At 38.2% G+C, this 19,923-nt stretch overlaps 1 protein-coding gene and 1 pseudogene across 6 annotated transcripts in view; one reads left to right on the top strand and one right to left on the bottom strand.

The window, feature by feature from the left end:
- Positions 1-19,923, top strand: part of PDS5B (PDS5 cohesin associated factor B) — a 199,996-nt gene that overhangs the window by 23,866 nt on the left and 156,207 nt on the right. The window lies entirely within an intron of this gene.
- LOC309647855 (small ribosomal subunit protein eS6 pseudogene) overlaps positions 4,718-19,923 on the bottom strand; it is a 33,228-nt pseudogene continuing 18,022 nt past the window's right edge. Inside the window, exon 1 of the transcript in view lies at positions 4,718-19,923. This exon is cut by the window's right edge and continues 18,022 nt beyond it. The product of the transcript in view is annotated as a small ribosomal subunit protein eS6 pseudogene (transcript).

The raw sequence follows: 19,923 nt of genomic DNA, 5'->3' as shown, positions 1-19,923 counted from the left end.
ATTAATTTAATGAGTTGCCAGAAATTACTACACCATTATTAGAACTCTTCAGACTGATTTTCATTCATTTCAAACTGGCCCTTTAAGTACAGTTGCTGACTTAACACACACCTTGTGTTGTCAGGCTTACACATTTTTAGAATAAGACAGAAACTCACTTTATTTTCTTTTTTTAAATTTTTGAATTTTATTTAAAAAATTTTTTTATACAGCATTTTCTTGTTAGGCATCAGTTTTGTACACATCAGTGTGTATACATGTTAATCCCAGTCTCCCAATTCATCACACCACCACCACTACCCCCCTGCGGCTTTCCCCCCTTGGTGTCCATACATTTGTTCTCTACATCTGTGTCTCAGTTTCTGCCCTGCAAACTGGTTCATCTATACCATTTGTCTAGGTTCCACATATATGCGTTAATATACAATATTTGTTTTTCTCTTTCTGATTTAACTTCACTCTGTATGACAGTCCCTAAATCCATCCACGTCTCAATAAATGACCCAATTTCGTTCCTTTTTATGGCTGAGTAATATTCCATTGTATATATGTACATTTTCTTTATCCATTCGCCTTTCGATGGGCATTTAGGTTGCTTCCATGACCTGGCTATTGTAAACAGTGCTGCAGTGAACATTAGAGTGCATGTGTCTTTTTGAATTATGGTTTTCTCTGGGTATATGCCCAGTAGTGGGATTGCTGGATCATATGGTAATTCTATTTTTAGTTTTTTAAGGAACCTCCATACTGTTCTCCATAGTGGCTGTATCAATTTACATTCCCACCAACAGTGCAAGAGGGTTCCCTTTTCTCCACACCCTCTCCAGCATTTGTTGTTTGTAGATTTTCTGATGATGCCCATTCTAACTGGTGTGAGGTGATACCTCATTGTAGTTTTGATTTGCATTTCTCTAATAATTAGTGATGTTGAGCAGCTTTTCACATGCTTCTTGGCCATCTGTATGTCTTCTTTGGAAAATGTCTATTTAGGTCTTCTGCCCATTTTTGGATTGGGTTGTTTGTTTCTTTAATATTGACCTGCATGAGCTGTTTATATATTTTGGAGATTAATCCTTTGTCTGTTGATTCGTTTGCAAATATTTTCTCCCATTCTGAGGGTTGTCTTTTCGTCTTGATTATGGTTTCCTTTGCTGTGCAAAAGCCTTGAAGTTTCATTAGGTCCCATTTGTTTATTTTTGTTTTTATTTCCATTACTCTAGGAGGTGGATCAAAAAAGATCTTGCTGTGATGTATGTCAAAGAGTGTTCTTCCTATGTTTTTGTCTAAGAGTTTTAGAGTGTCCGGTCTTACATTTAGGTCTTGAATCCATTTTGAGTTTGTTTTTGTGTATGGTGTTAGTGAGTGTTCTAATTTCATTCTTTTACATGTAGCTGTCCAGTTTTCCCAGCACCAGTTATTGAAGAGACTGTCTTTTCTCCATTGTATATCCTTGCCTCCTTTGTCATAGATTAGTTGACCATATGTGTGTGGGTTTATCTCTGGGCTTTCTGTCTTGGTCCATTGATCTATGTTTTTGTTTTTGTGCCAGTACCATATTGTCTTGATTACTGTAGCTTTGTAGTATAGTCTGAAGTCAGGGAGTCTGATTTCTCCAGCTCCGTTTTTTTTCCCTCAAGACTGCTTTGACTGTTCGGGGTCTTTTGTTTCTCCATTCAAATTTTGAGGTTTTTTGTTCTAGTTCTGTAAAAAATGCCGTTGGTAATTTGATAGGGATTGCATTGAATCTGTAGATTGCTTTGGGTAGTGTAGTCATTTTCACAATATTGATTCTTCCAATCCAAGAACATGGTACATTTCTCCATCTGTTGGTATCATCTTTAATTTTTTTCATCAGTGTCTTATAGTTTGCTGCATACAGGTCTTTTGTCTCCTTAGGTAGGTTTATTCCTAGGTATTTTATTCTTTTTGTTGCAGTGGTAAATGGGAGTGTTTCCTTAGTTTCTCTTTCAGATTTTTCATCATTAGTGTATAGGAATGCAAGAGATTTCTGTGCATTAATTTTGTATCCTGCAACTTTACCAAGTTCATTGATTAACTCTAGTAGTTTTCTGGTGGCTTCTTTAGGATTCTCTATGTGTAGTGTCATGTCATCTGCAAACAGTGACAGTTTCACTTCTTTCCCAATTTGTATTCCTTTTATTTCTTTTTCTTCTCTGATTGCCGTGGCTAGGACTTCCAAACTATGTTGAATAATAGTGGTGAGAGTGGACATCCTTGTCTCGTTCCTGATCTTAGAGGAAGTGCTTTCAGTTTTTCACCATTGAGAATGATGCTTGCTGTGGGTTTGTCATATATGGCCTTTATTATGTTGAGGTAGGTTCCCTCTATGCCCACTTTCTGTAGAGTTTTTATCATAAATGGGTGTTGAATTTTGTAAAAAGCTTTTTTTGCATCTATTGAGATCATATGGTTTTTATTCTTCGGTTTGTTACTCTGGTGTATCACATTGATTGATTTGCGTATATTGAAGAATCCTTGCATCCCTGGGATAAATCCCACTTGATCATGGTGTATGATCCTTTTAATGTGTTATTGGATTCTGTTTACTGGTATTTTGTTGAGGATTTTTGCATCTATATTCATTAGTGATACTGGTCTGTAATTTTCTTTTTTTGTAGTATCTTTGGTTTTGGTATCAGGGTGATGGTGGCCTCATAGAATGAGTTTGGGAGTGTTCCTTCCTCCGCAATTTTTTGGAAGAGTTTGAGAAGGATGGGTGTTAGCTCTTCTCTAAATGTTTGATAGAATTCACCTGTGAAGCCATCTGTTCCTGGACTTCTGTTTGTTGGAAGATTTTAAATCACAGTTTCATTTTTATTACTTGTGATTGGTCTGTTCATATTTTCTATTTCTTTCTGGTTCAGTCTTGGAAGGTTATACCTTTCTAAGAATTTGTCCATTTTTTCCAGGTTGTCCATTTTATTGGTATAGAGTTGCTTGTAGTAGTCTCTTAGGATGCTTTGTATTTCTGCGGTGTCTGTTGTAACTTCTCCTTTTTCATTTCTATCTTTATTGATTTGAGTCCTCTCCCTCTTTTTCTTGATGAGTCTGGCTAATGGTTTATCTATTTTGTGTATCTTCTCAAATAACCAGCTTTTAGTTTTATTGATCTTTGCTATTGTTTTCTTTGTTTCTATTTCATTTATTTCTGCTCTGGTCTTTATGATTTTTTTTCTTCTACTAACTTTGGGTTTTGTTTGTTCTTCTTTCTCTAGTTCCTTTAGGTATAAGATTAGATTGTTTATTTGAGATTTTTTTTTTGTTTCTTGAGGTAGGCTTGTATAGCTATAAACTTCCCTCCTAGAACTGCTTTTGCTGCATCCCATAGGTTTTGGATCGTCGTGTTTTCATTGTCATTTGTCTGTAGGTATTTTTTGATTTCCTCTTTGATTTCTTCAGTGATCTCTTGGTTACTCAGTAACGTATTGTTTAGCCTCCATGTGTTTGTGTTTTTTGCATTTTTTCCCCTGGAATTCATTTCTAATCTCATAGCGTTGTGGTCAGAAAAGATGCTTGATATGATTTCAATTTTCTTAGATTTACTGAGGCTTGATTTGTGAGCCAAGATGTGATCTATCCTGGAGAATGTTCCGTGCACCCTTGAGAGAAAAGTGTAATCTGCTGTTTTTGGATGGAATGTCCTATAAATAACAGTTAAATCTGTCTGGCCTATTGTGTCATTTAAAGCTTCTCTTTCCTTATTTATTTTCATTTTGGATGATCTGTCCATTGGTGTAAGTGAGGTGTTAAAGTCCCCCACTATTACTGTGTTATTGTCGATTTCCTCTTTTGTAGCTGTTAGCAGTTGTTTTATGTATTGAGGTGCTGCTATGTTGGGTGCATATATATTTATAATTGTTATATCTTCTTCTTGGATTGATCCCTTGATCATTATGTAGTGTTCTTCCTTGTCTCTTGTAACATTCTTTATTTTAAAGTCTATTTTATCTGATATGAGTATTGCTACTCCAGCTTTCTTTTGATTTCCATTTGCATGGAATATCTTTTTCCATCCCCTCACTTTCAGTCTGTATGTGTCCCTAGGTCTGAAGTGGGTCTCTTGTAGACAGCATATCTATGGGTCTTGTTTTTGTATCCATTCAGCAAGCCTGTGTCTTTTCGTTGGAACATTTAATCCATTCACGTTTAAGGTAATTATCGATATGTATGTTCCTATGACCATTTTCTTAATTGTTTTGGGTTTGTATTTGTAGGTCCTTTTCTTGTCTTGCGTTTCCCACTTAGAGAAGTTCCTTTAGCATTTGCTGTAGAGCTGGTTTGGTGGTGCTGAATTCTCGTAGCTTTTGCTTGTAAAGCTTTTGATTTCTCCATCGAATCTGAATGAGATCCTTGCTGGGTAGAGTTATCTTGATTGTAAGTTCTTCCCTTTTATCACTTTAAATATATCATGCCACTCCCTTCTGGCTTGTAGAGTTTCTGCTGAGAAATCAGCTGTTAACCTTATGGGAGTTCCCTTGTATGTTATTTGTCGTTTTTCCCTTGCTGCTTTCAATACTTTTTCTTTGTCTTAATTTTCGCCAATTTGATTACTACGTGTCTCGGCATGTTTCTCCTTGGGTTTATCCTGTATGGGACTCGCTGCACTTCCTGGACTTGGGTGGCTATTTCCTTTCCCACGTTAGGGAAGTTTTTGACTATAATCTCTTCAAATACTTTCTCTGGTCCTTCCTTACTCTCTCTCTTCTCCTTTTGGGACCCCTATAATGTGAATGTTGTTTTGTTTAATGTTGTCCCAGAGGTCTCGTAGGCTGTCTTCCTTTCTTTTCATTCTTTTTTCTTTAGTCTGTTCCGCAGCAGTGAATTCCACCATTCTGTCCTCCAGGTCACTTATCCATTTTTCTGCCTCAGTTATTCTGCTATTGATTCCTTCTAGTGTAGTTTTCATTTCAGTTATTGTATTGTTCATCTCTGTTTGCTTGTTCTTTAATTCTTCTAGGTCTTTGTTAAACATTTCTTGCACCTTCTCGATCTTTGTCTCCAATTCTTTTTCCGAAGTCCTGGATCATCTTCACTATCATTATTCTGAATTCTTTTTCTGGGAGGTTGCCTATCTCTAGTTCATTTAGTTGTTTTCCTGGGGTTTTATCTTGTTCTTTCATCTGGTACATAGTCCTCTGCCTTTTCATCTTGTCTGTTTTTCTGTGAATGTGGTTTTTGTTCCACAGGCTACAGGATTGTAGTTCTTCTTGCTTCTGCTGTCTGTTTTCTGGTGGATGAGGCTATCTAAGAGGCTTGTGCAAGTTTCCTGATGGGAGGGACTGGTGGTGGGTAGAGCTGACTGTTGCTCTGGTGGGCAGAGCTCAGTAAACTTTAATCCTCTTGGGCGGCTGATGGGTGTGGCTGGGTTTCCTCCCTGTTGGTTGTTTTGCCTGAGGCAACCCAACAGTGCAGCCTACCTGGGCTCTTAGGTGGGGCTAATGGCAGACCCTGGGAGGGCTCACGCCAAGGAGTACTTCCCAGAACTTCTGCTGACAGTGTCCTTGTCCCCACGGTGAACCACAGCCACCCCCCCCCCCCCCGCCTCTGCAGGAGACCCTCCAACACTAGCAGGTACGTCTGGTTCAGTCTCCCCTGGGGTCACTGCTCCTTCCCCTTGGTCCTGATGTGCACAGTACTTTGTGTGTGCCCTCCAAGAGTGGGGTCTCTGTTTCCCCCAGTCCTGTCAAAGTCCTGCAGTCAAATCCCACTAGCCTTCAAAGTCTGATTCTCTAGGAATTCCTCCTCCCGTTGCCAGACCCCCAGGTTGGGAAGCCTGTCGTGGGGCTCAGAACCTTCACTCCAGTGGGTGGACTTCTGTGGTATAAGTGTTCTGCAGTCTGTGAGTCACCCACCCACCAGTTATGGGATTTGATTTTACTGTGTGCCCCTCCTACCGTCTTATTGTGGCTTCTCCTTTGTATTTGGACGTGGGGTATCTTTTTTGGTGAGTTCCAGTGTCTTCCTCTTGATGATTGTCCAGCAGTTAGTTGTGATTCTGGTGTTCTCACAAGAGGGAGTGAGAGCACGTCCTTCTGCTCCACCATCTCGGTTCAGGGCCCCAGAAACTCACTGTTAATTCAATTACGTGTATTTGATTTAAATACGTAATTATTTAGTGAAAAGCCTAGAGTTAAAGAATGCTTATAAAGACTGGTGAAAGGGACGGCCATGTTTCTACTGCCGTTTCTTTTCCCCTTTATTAGCGCCAGCCTCTGATAGATAGCAGTGAGACACATGCGACCAGATAATACTGGAAGAAAATGTTGTTTTTCACCTGTCTTTGACTTTTACTTTTCTTGATATTTCTACTCTGTGGAAAAAAGTAGCAAAATGTAAATGTTTGTCTCAGCTGCTTCTGTCTCATGATAGGGCTATTGGACATCTGTTTATGTTTAAATGGTTAGCTAGGATGAACTCTGGTCCAGAGGACCTTTTAGAATCATTCTACAGAAATTTGACTTTATGGCTCTGACTTTTAAGCAAAATATATTTAAAAAGAAAGTGTGTCCAAGAGGGAACTGGATGCGTTGATTCTAAAGATGGCACATACATCTAATAAATTGATCGTCTTGTGCATTTAGCATAAGTCTAAGGTTAACATTAATATAGTCTAAATACATATTTTAAGATGTGTTGATTTTTAATTGTTTTCTTGAAATTAAACAAGGTTATTTTGTTGTCTTAATGTAAATATAATTTAGTAAGAGATAGATTTTAAAATTTGTACTGGCTTCTGTAGAAAGTAAGTGCAGGGCTTCCCTGGTGGCGCAGTGGTTAAGAATCCACCTGCCAGTGCAGGGGACACGGGTTCGATCCCTGGTCCGGGAAGATCCCACAGGCCGCGGAGCAACTAAGGCCGTGTGCCACAACTACTGAGCCTGTGCTCTAGAGCCTGCGAGCCACAACTACTTAGCCCACGTGCCACAAGTACTGAAGCCTGTGCGCCTAGAGCCCCTGCTCTGCAATATGAGAAGCCACCGCAATGAGAAGCCTGCACACCGCAACGTAGCCCCCACTCACTGCAACCAGAGAAAGCCCGGGCACAGTAACGAAGACCCAATGCAGCCAAAAATAAATAAATAAAAATAAATAAATTTAGAAAGTAAGTGCGTTCAAACTTAACATACTTTAGGTAAATCCTTAAGTATTTTTGCTGATGGAAGGTAAATGAGGTATATTATAACCCCAATATGTGCTGTTTGACTTTTTATCTTTTTTTCTTGTATAAACTTATTTATTTTTGGCTGCAGTGGGTCTTCATTGCTGTGCGCAGGCTTTCTCTAGTTGTGGCGAGTGGGCGCTACTTTTCGTTGCAGTGTGCAGACTTCTCATTGCGGTGGCTTCTCTTGTTGCGGAGCACAGGCTCTAGGTGCACGGGCTTCAGTAGCTGTGGCTCAAAGGCTCTAGAGCGCAGGCTCAGTAGTTGTGACACATGGGCTTAGTTGCTCCACAGCATGTGGGATCTTCCCGGACTAGGGCTCGAACCCGTGTCTCCTGCATTGGCAGTTGGATTCTTAACCACTGCGCCACCAGGGAAGCCCCTGAGTTTTTTATCTTTAATTCAGTGTTTTAAGAAGTAGATAAGAGGCATGTGGACACCTTTAGCCCTTTTTATAGTAGTCTAACTCTAAATAACGTTTCTGTCTTTGTCAGTTAGCGTTTGATTAGAGAGGTAAGATTATTGTTGTGATTGGTTTTTTGGTTTTCCCAATTGTAGGAACTAGTTATACACACCTGAATCTGCTTGTAGGCTTGAAGTTAGCAGGGCTAGTAGTTGGGAAGGGAACATGGACATGAACGGGGGGAGAGGAAGGTTAGACTGGAACCTGCAAAGAATATTTGGAACTTTTAGAAATGAGTTAGAACCTATGAGCCCAAACTTGAACTTTCATGGCTCTCACTGCTTCCACACCTGCAACCTTGATGATGTAGGTAACCTTCAACCTTGATGATGTAGGTAATCTGCAGTAGGTGTGGCACAACGCACCATGGAGCTGCACACAAACCTGCCCCAGTATTATTTGGAAAAGCAAAAGTGGAGATCTGACAGGAGCTGGAAGAGCTGTAGGCTCAATTGCTGCCCCATGCCAATGAGCCCAAAAATCCATGACACTGTGTGAGGACTGCGGTAACACCTGACCTTAGATTGACATTCTGAACCTGGCAGCTGCTTCACTTTTGTCTTCTAATCTCATGGGAATTTTTTTTTTTTCTTTTTGAGGCCAACCCTAACCCACAACCATGCAGGGAATGAATGGTGTTTGGGAAAATGTAGTTGCAACCCAGCTAAGGTAAAAAGCCATCACAGACCATCACTTGTCACCACCGCACCAGTGCACACTTGTTTTTATCATATTTACCTTATAAATAAAGACGATTACAAAAGTATACTTTTGGTGAACATAATGTATCTATCCTTTGTTCACCTGATAACATACAAATGCTCTCCTTAAGAGAGGATACAAAATCCCTTTATCCATAGGTGGGTTAATTTTTTTTCTACCTATGTCACATTTTCTACTTAATATCCTGTAACTTAAATATGGAGATATGAGATTAGCTACTATCAGATGGATGTAGAAAGTGGGGTAAGAAGTAAGTTGGTTAATATATATACAAATTTTTTATATCATAAAAGGAAGAAATACTCATTAGAATTTTCATTTCTGCAACTAGTCATGTGGTTGTAGTTGCTGTCTATAATTATCTTCTGTTGTCATTCCACAGTCCCTCTGTTCTTGGCAATACCTCAGCTGGTTGTGGTTTCTTGCCTGATGGGGTGACCTAAATCTTCATTCCTTAAGGGTCTGGGTCATTAGCAGTCCTGCCTGGATTGTTTCCACTGACTTTAATCACAGTACATGGAAATACTAAGTGGCCTCCCAGAGGAACTCCTGCATTCCAGACATACTTTCTGTTAGCCCCTCTTGTGTGGTAGCAACCTGACTTCCCCTTGATTGTGAGATCAGAACCCTAGTCGGTTCTATAACCTCCTTCTTTGTCTGTTGATTCATTGGCACGAATAACCCAAAGTGGCTGGGTGGCACTCTCAACTTACAGTTTAATGGAATCGTTTCTGCATCCCTTGGTGGAAACTAAGATCTTCCAAAGGAACTATATGGGCATAGGTGGATATGGGTGGGTAAGTGATGTGGTGTGTTGTGTGTGTCAGTGAATTGGGAAACAAAGGAAATCTGTTTAGAGTGAGAATGAGTTAATACAAATTAATACAGGTATATTTCACAGTACTTGGGGAGTTAGTAGGATACCCTATATGAAATATTTATTTTGAAAGAAGTGTAAATATATTCAGAACGTGTGTATAGTTTTTTCTTTTTTATTATCCCATATTTAATAATGTGCAGATGGTTGGTAGGTTGGTAGCAGTTGAGTTTGAATCTATGTGTTTTTTTGTTTATTTTTTGGCCGTACGGCATGTGGGATCTTAGTTCCCCGACCAGGAATCGAACCTACGCCCCCTGCATTGGAAGCGTGGAGTCTTAACCAGTGGACCGCCAGGAGAGTCCCAAGTTTTGAATCTAGATCTGATATACTTCTTGGATTTTTTTGTTTACCTAAAGGAGGAAATGAGAATTACATTTACTATTTTGAGCTTTTATAAATTAATTTTAAAGAATAAAGAACAGTGAATATAAGTGACATCATTTTCACAAATGAAAATACTGCAGTAGCATTGCTTGTCATATCTACTCTGAAACTGGAAAGAGGGTGAGCCTGGAGTCAGACCACCTGGCTTTAAATTCCAGCTGTTCTGCTTACCATGACTTTCTGTTAACTATGGCTCTTTAACAACACCCCCCCACCCCCCGCATTTCAGTGGCTTAAAATGAGTGTGCGTTATTACTCATGAATCTGTAGATCACATGGATGGTTCTGATCACCTAGGCTAGATTTGGCAGATTTCATCTAGGATAGCTCATAACATCGGTGGTCACCTGGCAGATTGTCTGGAAGCTGGCTGGTCTATGGTGGCTTCTCACATTTCTGGCTGTTGGCTGGCTCTCTGCTGGATGATGGAGGGTGACTGAGGCACATGTCTCTCATCATTTATCAGGCAAGTCTGGGCTTCTTCACATGGTGGTGGCAGGATTCTTAGAGAGGTAGTAGAAACAAGCAAGGTCTCTTGAGGTCTACACTTGGAACTGGCACAACATCACTTCTGCCACGTTCTGTTGGTTCAAGGCAAGTCATGAGGCCAGACAAGATTCAAGATGTGGGAAAATGAGCTCTACCTCTTGATGGGAGGAGCTGCAGTGTCACATTGCTAGGGGTATGGCTACTAGGAGGGGTGGAGAATTGGGGCGATTGTATAAGCATTTTACCATACAACATGATGCTGCACAAGTCTATTCATCCCTTTGAATCTGTTTCCTAACCTGTAAAAATGGCTAGGAGAGTAACAATTCTTTTTGAGACAATTTTGAAGATTAGGTAAAATAAACTGTGTAAAGTGTCTGTGGTAGTGCCTTAATATATGCCAATATGTGCTCAGTAAATGTTTATTATTATTAATTACAATGATTAGGTGTTCTATATTCATGACTAAAATACTCATAATAATCCTGTGATGCTGTCATTATTTCCTTCTTATAGCTGAGGAGACAGACTGAATTGCTTAAGTTACCAATATGCCAAGGTTGGTGGTAGACCCAACGTTGAACCAAGGATTTTTGTTTTTGCTTTGAAAACCTAATACTGGCCTTTGACAGCCAGTACAGTGGTAAAACATGGGGCCTCTGGAACTGTTAGAGTCCTTGACCCAGACCTTACTAGCCTTTCAGCCTTGGGCACGTTACTTAACCTCTTTGTGCCTCGCTTTCTAGGAAAGGAGATTGCTTACCTCCCACCATTGTTGGTGAGGATTAAATGAATTAATATACATTGTTTAGAACTACGAGCACAGGCTAGGTGGGTACTCTATATGTTATTCCTTTTCTTCTTCTTATTACCCTATGCTGAAAAACCTTTCTTGTTGCAAATAAGAAAAACCTTTCTTATTGAAAATATTAAATGAGGCTGAAGTTAATCACCCTTTTCTTTTTAGAGCCATCTAATTTTTTCATGAAGTAGTATTAATCTTTATAGTTAGTTTCCTAATATAGTAATTATGGATTTTACTGATGTGAATTGGTTATATGGGGACATTTCAATTTGAGGAAAAACTATTCCACGGTACTTTGTCTTTTTTTTTTCTCCATCTCCTTCCTGAGCTTTTCTTGCACAATGTCATTCATTTCTGTGGCTTCTGTTTAATGTTGGTTACTCTCAAATCAACATCTGAAGTTTGACCTCACTCCTGATTTTCATTCCTTAATTGGTTTTTTTTCTCTCTCCAGTTAGTTAATAAATTTACTATTTCTGTTATCTCTCACACTCTTCTCCTTTATGCTTATTGCTTTTGGTTTAGTGCAGATTCTTCTCATTTTTTTTTTTTTTTATCTGACCTTATTTATTTGTTACTCTTAGAACATCTTATTTTTGACTGGACTCAGAGGTAGAATCTTTCAGAGAGGACAGCCTCCCTCTCTTGGTAGTCTCTTCCTGGCATTTTTCTTTGGCCTCCTTCATTCCCTTGGCCAAAAGTTTAGCATATTCTGCAGCCTTTCTTTATTTTTCTTGGTACACTGTTCCTTCAGAGCAATATGCTGATGTTTGTGTTGCAGAACATGTGGAATAACAAACACTGAATCTTGTGTGCCTTGGTCCTAGGTTAGTTACCCTCTTTGTTTAGGGGCTTTCTCACAACACACTGGTGGACATGATCTTCTCTAGAGAGATTGAAAAGTTTGCGAATTTTAGCGATTTTGGTCCCGAGTCGACGAGGTGCAGTAGTGTCAGTGACTTCAGGAATATCCTTCTCTCCCTTTTTTTTTTTTTTTTTTTTTAATAATGACCAAGTTGAAAACACTTGGACTGGTGTCCACAATGCAACCCTGAACAGATTTGCACTTTCTTTCTCCAGTCTTCCTTGGTCTGTAACAGGACTGCCCCTTAGTAGCAGATGGACACGGCCATGGAGACACCCTGATTCATGGGAAACCTTGTTTGTCGTTCCCACCAATGATTTCGACCACATAACACTTCCATTCTTTACCCAGAGCATTAGCAGCAACTTCTGTGGCCATACACCTCTCTTAAAAGGTACAAAGTTTGCATTCATTGTCCACTTCAGTGAGTTTCTGGCATCTAGTGGCTGGGAAAGAGATATTCAGTTTCATCCTGAAGCAGCTGACCAGCTCCAAGGTGCTGCAAAAAAGAGCTCATCATTTTTTTCTTAAATTAGTTTAGAAGCCTCCTAGTCAGTCTCTTAACTCCATTCTTACCTTTTCCCAGTCCATCTTCCAGGGACTGTCAAAATAGTTTATGTAAAGAACATTTGATCATTTTATTCGTTTGGTTAAAATGTTAACTTCACATTGCTTGCAAGAAAAAATAAAGTTGAGCGTTCAGGGCTCTTGATGAATCTGTCTCTGCTTCCCTCTCCAGCAGAATCTTTAGTTACTTTGCAACAGAATTTCTGATTTCTGCTGTGTGAAATTATCCAGGACTGTTATATTCTCTTGCATGTCTGTGCATCTGCGTGTGCTTTTAATTTCATGTGAAATCCTCTGCGTATGTTTGTTCTGTTGGCACACTTTGCGCATCTTTTTAAAGATTTAGCTCAAGTGTGATTTTTCAGGGAAGGTTTCCTTATCCCTACTACATACTTTCAGACTCCTGATTCTTTGCCTGGATTGGCATATGAGTTATTATAGCTTTTATCTCATTGGTGTTTTTAAACATCCTTTTTTGGATATAATTCACATACAATACAGTTCACTAATTTAGTGTACAGCTCAGTGGTTTAGTATATTTACAGAGTCGTGCATCTGTTACCACAGTCAATTTTAGAACATTTCATTACCCCGCAAAGAAACCCACACCTTTTAGCCAACACCCCCTAACGTCTCATCTCCCTTCCCCTCCCCTCTGCAACCACTAATCTGCTTTCTGTCTCTATAGATCTGCCTATTCTGTACATTTCATATTAGTGGAATCATTTAATATTTGGTCCCTTGTAATTGATGTCTTTAACTTAATGTTGTCGAAGTTCATCTGTGTTGTGGTATATGTCAGTACTTCATTTCTTGTTATTGCCAGATATTCCATTATATGGCTAGACTATATTTTATCCATTCATTAGTTGATGGGCATTTGGGTTGTTTCCACTTTAGCTATTATGAGTAATACTATAATGAGCATTCTTGTAAAAGTTTATGTGCAGACATGTTTTTATTTCTGCTGGATCATATGTTAACTTGGTTTAACTGTTTGAGGAAAAGCCAAAGCTACAGCACCGTTTTACATTCCTACCATCGGTGTATGAAGGTTTTAATTTCTCTACATCCTTGCCCACACTTGTTATTGTCTGTCTTTTTGATTATAGCCATCCTAGTGGGTGTGAGCTGGTATCTCATTGTGGTTTTGATATGCATTTCCTGATGGTTAATGATGTTGAGCAATTTTTCATGTGTGTATTAACAACTTGTGTATCTTTGGAAAACTGTTCAGATCCTTTGTCCATTTTAAAATCGAGTTGTGATAGTTCTTTGTGTACTCTAGATACAAGCCCCTTAGCAGATACATTTATGTATATGATTTACATAAATTTTCTCCCATTCTGTTGGTAGCTGTTACATTTTCTTTTTCTTTTTAAATTATATTTTGTTCTTTTTTTTTTTTTTAAACTTTGGGTTTATTTATGTATTTATTTATTTATCTATCTATCTATGGCTGTGCTGGGTCTTCGTCTCTGTGCGAGGGCTTCCTCCAGTTGTGGCAGGCGGGGGCCACTCTTCATCATGGTGCGCGGGCCCCTCATCGTCGCGGCCTCTCTTGTTGCGGAGCACAGGCTCCAGACGCGCAGGCTCAGTAATTGTGGCTCACGGGCCTAGTTGCTCCGCGGCACGTGGGATCTTCCCAGACCAGGGCTCGAACCCGTGTCCCCTGCATTGGCAGGCAGATTCTCAACCACTGTGCCACCAGGGAAGCCCTGTTATGCTTTCTTGATGTTACCCTTTGAAGCGCGAACTTTTTTTGTTTTTGTTATTAATTCTCTCTTATCCTTGTTGTATTCAGAGTTGAGCCCAGTCTCTGTCCTGCATTGCTATAGTCTTGACACCTAAAGGGATCCAGAATAAGCTATCATGGCATAAAAAATATTTTGAGAAGGCATTTGAGTCCCTGAGTTCTCTTATCTGCCTAAAAGCATAGCTTCCCCAAAGAACTCAATTGTCATAAATACCCTTCCTGGAGCAGCCAGGGAAGATTGACTCTTATTACTGGAGATGAGAAGTCTCCACATCACACATAAACAGACATAGTCACAAAACTTCCCTGTCTCCCATTTGTTCTTGTCAGGGCCCATTTATCTTTTCAAATAGTCATTTGTTTTCCTATCAATGCCCTTCCCCTATTAAGATGCTATATAAGGCTCAGATTTTAAATGTCTCCTTGAGTCGCATTTTTCTGTGAACTCCTATACATACATACATTAGTAAAAATCTGTCTTTTGCTAATTTCTTGTATGGGAGGAAAAAATCTGTTTCCTCTATCCATCCTAAATTCATTGGCTGGGACCCTACGTATTAGACTGACAAAAGAACAATGCATTTTTAGAGAAGTGACAAGGCGAAGGAAAAGGACATTGAGTTTCTAAGGGTGGCAAACTGTGGAAAGTTAAATATACGGGGAATTAATGGAAGATAAGGGCTACTTAGTAAAGTTAAAATGTTTAAAAAATTGAGACTTCCCTGGCGGTCCAGTGGTTGGGACTTGGCCTTACAGTGCAGGGGTGCAGGTCCAGTCCCTGGTCAGGGAGCTAGGATCCCACATGCCTCGTGGCCAAAAAAGCAAAACATAAAACAGAAGCAATATTGTAACAAATGCAATAAAGACTTTAAAAATGGTCCACATCAAAAAAATCTTTAAAAAAAGTTTTAAAAATTGAGATATGATTGACATATACCATATTAGTTTCAGGTGTACAACGTAATGATTTGGTATTTGTATATATTGTGAAATGATTACCACAATAAGTCTAGTTATAGTTAACATCCATCACCACACCTAGTTACACATTTTTTTTTTAATGGAAAGAACTTTTTAAGATTTATTCTCTTAGCAAATTTCAAACATACAATGCAGTATTATTAATTATAGTCACCATGCTGCACTTACATCCCCATGACTTATTTTATAACTGGAAGTTTGTACTTTTTGACCACGTTCACCCATTTTGCCCACCTCACCCTCCAGCTCTGGCAGCCACCAATGTAATTTGTTCCCTCTATCTGTGAATTCAGTTTTTTGTTTGGTTTAGATTCCACATATAAGTGAGATCATACAGTATTTGTCTTTCTCTCTCTGACTTATTTCACTTAGCATAATGCCCTCCAGTTCCATCTGTGTTGTTGCAAATGGCAGGATTTCCTTCTTTCATTTAATGGCTGAATAATATTCTATTGGAATTAAATTTGGAATTGAATTCCAGCTTTGTCAATTACAAGAGTTATGACCTGTGGGCTATGGACATGTTGTTTCTATTAATTCTTTCTTAGCATGAACCTCATATATTTCAGGGTTGCTGGAAAGATGAGTAACACCAAGTATTGAATACGTAAAAGTAATTTATGTAGTTTCTGGCAAATAGATGCTCAATGAATGTTAGTTTTATTCTTTCATTTACTATGTAGTTAATACAATAATTTGGCAATCTAGAAGTAGACTTTTGTTTTCAAAATACGATTTTCATAATGTTCTTGCCTGCAGCCAAAGACTTCCTTAGTAGTTACATCTTGAGTTCTAGAAATATTTCAAAGTGCTAAGTTAGAACTGGCAATTACTTTTTTTATTTAAAAAAATTTTATGTTTTAAAAACACAAATGGAGGTCATGCTGTATGTATTGTTTTGCCTTTTCAATTTAATGATGTATTTTGGACTTTGATCTGGGTCAGCACATAAATTGCATCATCACTTGTAGTTTTGTATGTTTATACCAAAAATTGCTTAACTTTACTGTTATAGGACATGTAATTTTACATACTTTTCTTTTATACTCGTCTCTGCATGTAAATATATTAAAAAAAAAATGTAGCCCATGTTGCCATTGCCTGGTATCTTGGGGTTCAAACTGGCATGTGGAGAAGACAGAGTCAAGGAACTGGGATAGAATTAGAGTCAAGAGCAATAATGGAACCATACCGAAAGCCTTCTCTATTTTGGGATTACTATTTATTTCCCCAAGACAATAAACTCTTTTTGTTGTTGAATGTAGTTGGACTAGGAAATTTTGTTCCTTGACACTTCACGAATCCAAATGGATACTGTGAGCACTCTTTTTTTTATTTTTTTAATTTATTTATTCATTTATTTTTGGCTGTGTTGGGTCTTTGTTGCTTCGTGTGGGCTTTCTCTAGTTATGGCGAGCGGGGGCTACTCTTCATTGTGGTGTGCAGGCTTTTCATTGCGGTGGCTTCTCTTGTTGCGGAGCACGGGCTCTAGGCGCGCGGGCTTCAGTGGTTGTGGCGCGAGGGCTCAGTAGTAGTGGCGCCCAAGGGCTTAGTTGCTCCGCAGCATGTGGGATCTTCCTGGACCAGGGCTCGAACCCTTGTCACCTGCATTGGCAGACGGATTCTTAACCACTGCGCCACCAGGGAGGTCCCTGTGAGCACTCTTATCTTGCACTTGTCTAAGTGGAAATGCTCTAGTGTTTTGTAACTAAGTTTAATTGTTTGCTCTTTACTTCTGAAAGGTACTGTTCATTATATTAAAAGAATCTCTCCTCTTTTCCTGATTTGTTCTGAGAGAGATTTATATAAATCAGGAATAGGGAGTAGTTTAATTTAGATGATCTTGTGTTTTTTTTTTTTTCTTTTGCCTGTCAATATAATTCATTCATTAATAGATTCTCTGATGTTGACAGTCTTTGCTGAGAGAACTCGTTTGCAAGACAGAGATTGTACACTAGTGAGAAGTGAAATCATGTGCATATTTATTATTTGTCTCAGCTAAAACAAATTCCTGATCTATGGTCGAACCACCTGTGTATCAGTACCTCTGGCTTGGAGAATTGCCATATCCCCATCAGTTTAAATCTGTTTTACTGTAAACCATGTATTTATTCTCTAGGGAGATGGAGTTACTCTGATTATCTCGGCCAGTTAGGGCCTATTTAATGGAGTTAGATATTACTGCTACCCTAAATTCATTGCAGCTACATTATCAAAGAGGGTTGTAATGGTTGTAGGGGAGGCAGGCACATATCCACATTGTTTTGGGTATCTTGACAGTGTGAAAATATGAGATAAGTAAGAGATATAAATATCTGAAAGGAAGGGACCAATGTGGCAAACAGTGTGGTTAGCTTCTTTCTTGCAAATGGAGCTCAGGTTTGTTACATGTGCTTGGGAGGAGGCTGGTCCCTAGTGAACCACAAGGGTTAAATAAGAGTAGTTTAAACCAACTGTGGCAGTTTCATTTCCCTTGCTAGCATCTGGTTTAATAATGGTGTTATTACCTGTTTCAAGTTTTGCTAGTTCATTGTGTGTAAAATCCTTCCTTATTGTGGTCTTAATTTTTATTTTTCTCATTACAAAGGAGAGAGGGGACAACTTGTCAAATGTTTAATGGATATTTATTCGTGTTTTGTAATGCACCTGATATTGATGCTTTTTTCCTGTTTGGTTGTGTTTTTCTTCCCTATTTGTACGTGTTCTTTGTATATTCTGGTTACTAACTTTAAAAAAAAGTTGAGTTATAAATACCTTCCCCCATATTGAGGTATTAATTTTAATGTAGTAAAGATAATCAATTTTTTATTTAATGGTTTTTTTTAAAATTTATATTTAGTTTGGTTTAAGAAATCTTTCCAGACTTGGGTAATAAAAAATGTCTCTTGTTTTAAACCTTTGTCTTTCATTTCATTTCACTGGGGATGCTTTTGTTTTTTTTCCTCATCAGTAGTGGGATAGGGATTGAAATCCATTTTTTCCTTTATGAATATTCAGATTCCTTTGTTAAAGAGTCCATCTTTTCTGCATTGATCTGCAAAACTAACTCTATCACAATCAAGTTACCATATGTGTGTAGGTCTATTTTTAGACTCATTTCTGTTCCATGATCTATATGTCTATCCTCACTGTAATAACTTACGCTTTCTGTTAGGGCAAATTCCTCCCCACTTCATTTTTCATGTGTGTTTTAGCTTTTTGCACATCTGAATAATTTTAAAATCTGGTACTAAGGTCTTTCAGGTGCTCTGTTGACTTACTTATTTATAAGATACTTTGGGGGAGAATTGCCATCTTTATGGTATGAACATAGTATATCTTTGTAAGCATTTAGATTTTATATAATGTTTTTTAGTAAGGTGTTACAGTTTTCATCATATAGGTCTTAAACATGTTTGGTTAAATCTTTAAAATGTACCTTGAAATATTTTTTTTTGATTTTAGTTTACATTTTCAGTTGCTTTGACTGGTGTATGGAAATGCAGTAGATTTTTGCATACTAATCTGCCTACCTTATTAAGCTTTTTGTTTTCCAATATTTTGCTGTTTATCAGTTTCTACATAGCAAATTATATCACTTGCAAATAATGAGACTGTAGTTTCTAATCCTTATACACTGATTTCCTTTTCTTAGTGTACTAGCTAGAATCTTCTGGTAAATATTAAAGAGCAGTAGTGGTAGTGGAATTATTATTATTTTTTGGCTTTAGAGGGAATACTTGATACGTTTCACCATTAAGAATGATGTTTGTTGTTGGTTTTTGGTAGATAAGCTTTATTTAGGTAAGCATATTTTCTTTTCTTGTATTTTTAGCAAATGGGCATTGATTTCTGCAGGTGTTGAGATAGTTTTCTTTCTTCCTTCAGTGTGTTGATGTGGTAGATCATGTTGATAGATTTTTCTGGTTATAAACCAACCTTGCATTATTAGGATAAACCCAAGTTGGTCATAAGATAGCTACACTGTCCAAAATAGAAGCCACTAGCCCCATGTGGCAGTTTAATTTTAATGAGAATTAAGCAAAATTAAAATCCAGTTTCTTAGGCATACCAACCACATTTCAAGTGTTAATTGTAGCTAGCGGCTATGATATTGGACAGTGCAAATTATAGAACGTTTCCATTGCAGGAAGTTCTGTTGAGCAGTGCTGTGATATAGCTGTCTTTTAAGATACGTTGCTGGAGTTATGTGGTTAATCCATGTATGTATGTTTGCTTATGAGTCTTTGTAGTATTTTTTGATTTTCATGTCAGGGTTTTATTAGTTTCACAGAAAGATGGAAAATATTCTCTTTGTGTCTGTTTTCTGGAAGCTTTTGTATAAGATGGAACCATTCTGTTCTTTGAAAATTTGAAACAGCTCATTAAGCCTGATGTTTCGTTTGTGAGAAGATTTCAATTTTCAGTTTCTTTAATGATTACTGGTTTATTTAGATTTTTAAATTTCTTCTAGAATAAGGTTTTGTTATTTATGTTGTTTTTCTAGGAAATTATATCACCTGAGTTACCAGATTTATTGGCATAAAGCAGGGGTTCAGCAAACTATTGCCCACAGGCTGCCTGCCTCTTTTTGTAAATAAAGTTTTATTGGAATACAGCCACACTCATTCATATTGTCTGTGATTGCTTTAGTGCTGTAAGTGCGGAGTTAGGAAAGAAGGTATGAGCCATAAGCCAAAAGCATTTATTGTCTAGTCTTTTAAGAAAAAGTTTGCCAATCCTTGGCTTAAAGTATTCTTTATCATGCTTTTAATACCCATACTAATGTCTGTAGTTACATTCTTTTTTTATTCCTAATGTTATTTTTAAAAATTTCTATTCTTGATCAGC

The sequence above is a fragment of the Balaenoptera physalus genome (genome assembly GCF_965194825.1).
Source record: "Balaenoptera physalus genome assembly, chromosome: 18".
Classification (NCBI taxonomy): domain Eukaryota; kingdom Metazoa; phylum Chordata; class Mammalia; order Artiodactyla; family Balaenopteridae; genus Balaenoptera; species Balaenoptera physalus.
This window is presented reverse-complemented; position numbering and strand designations above follow the sequence as displayed.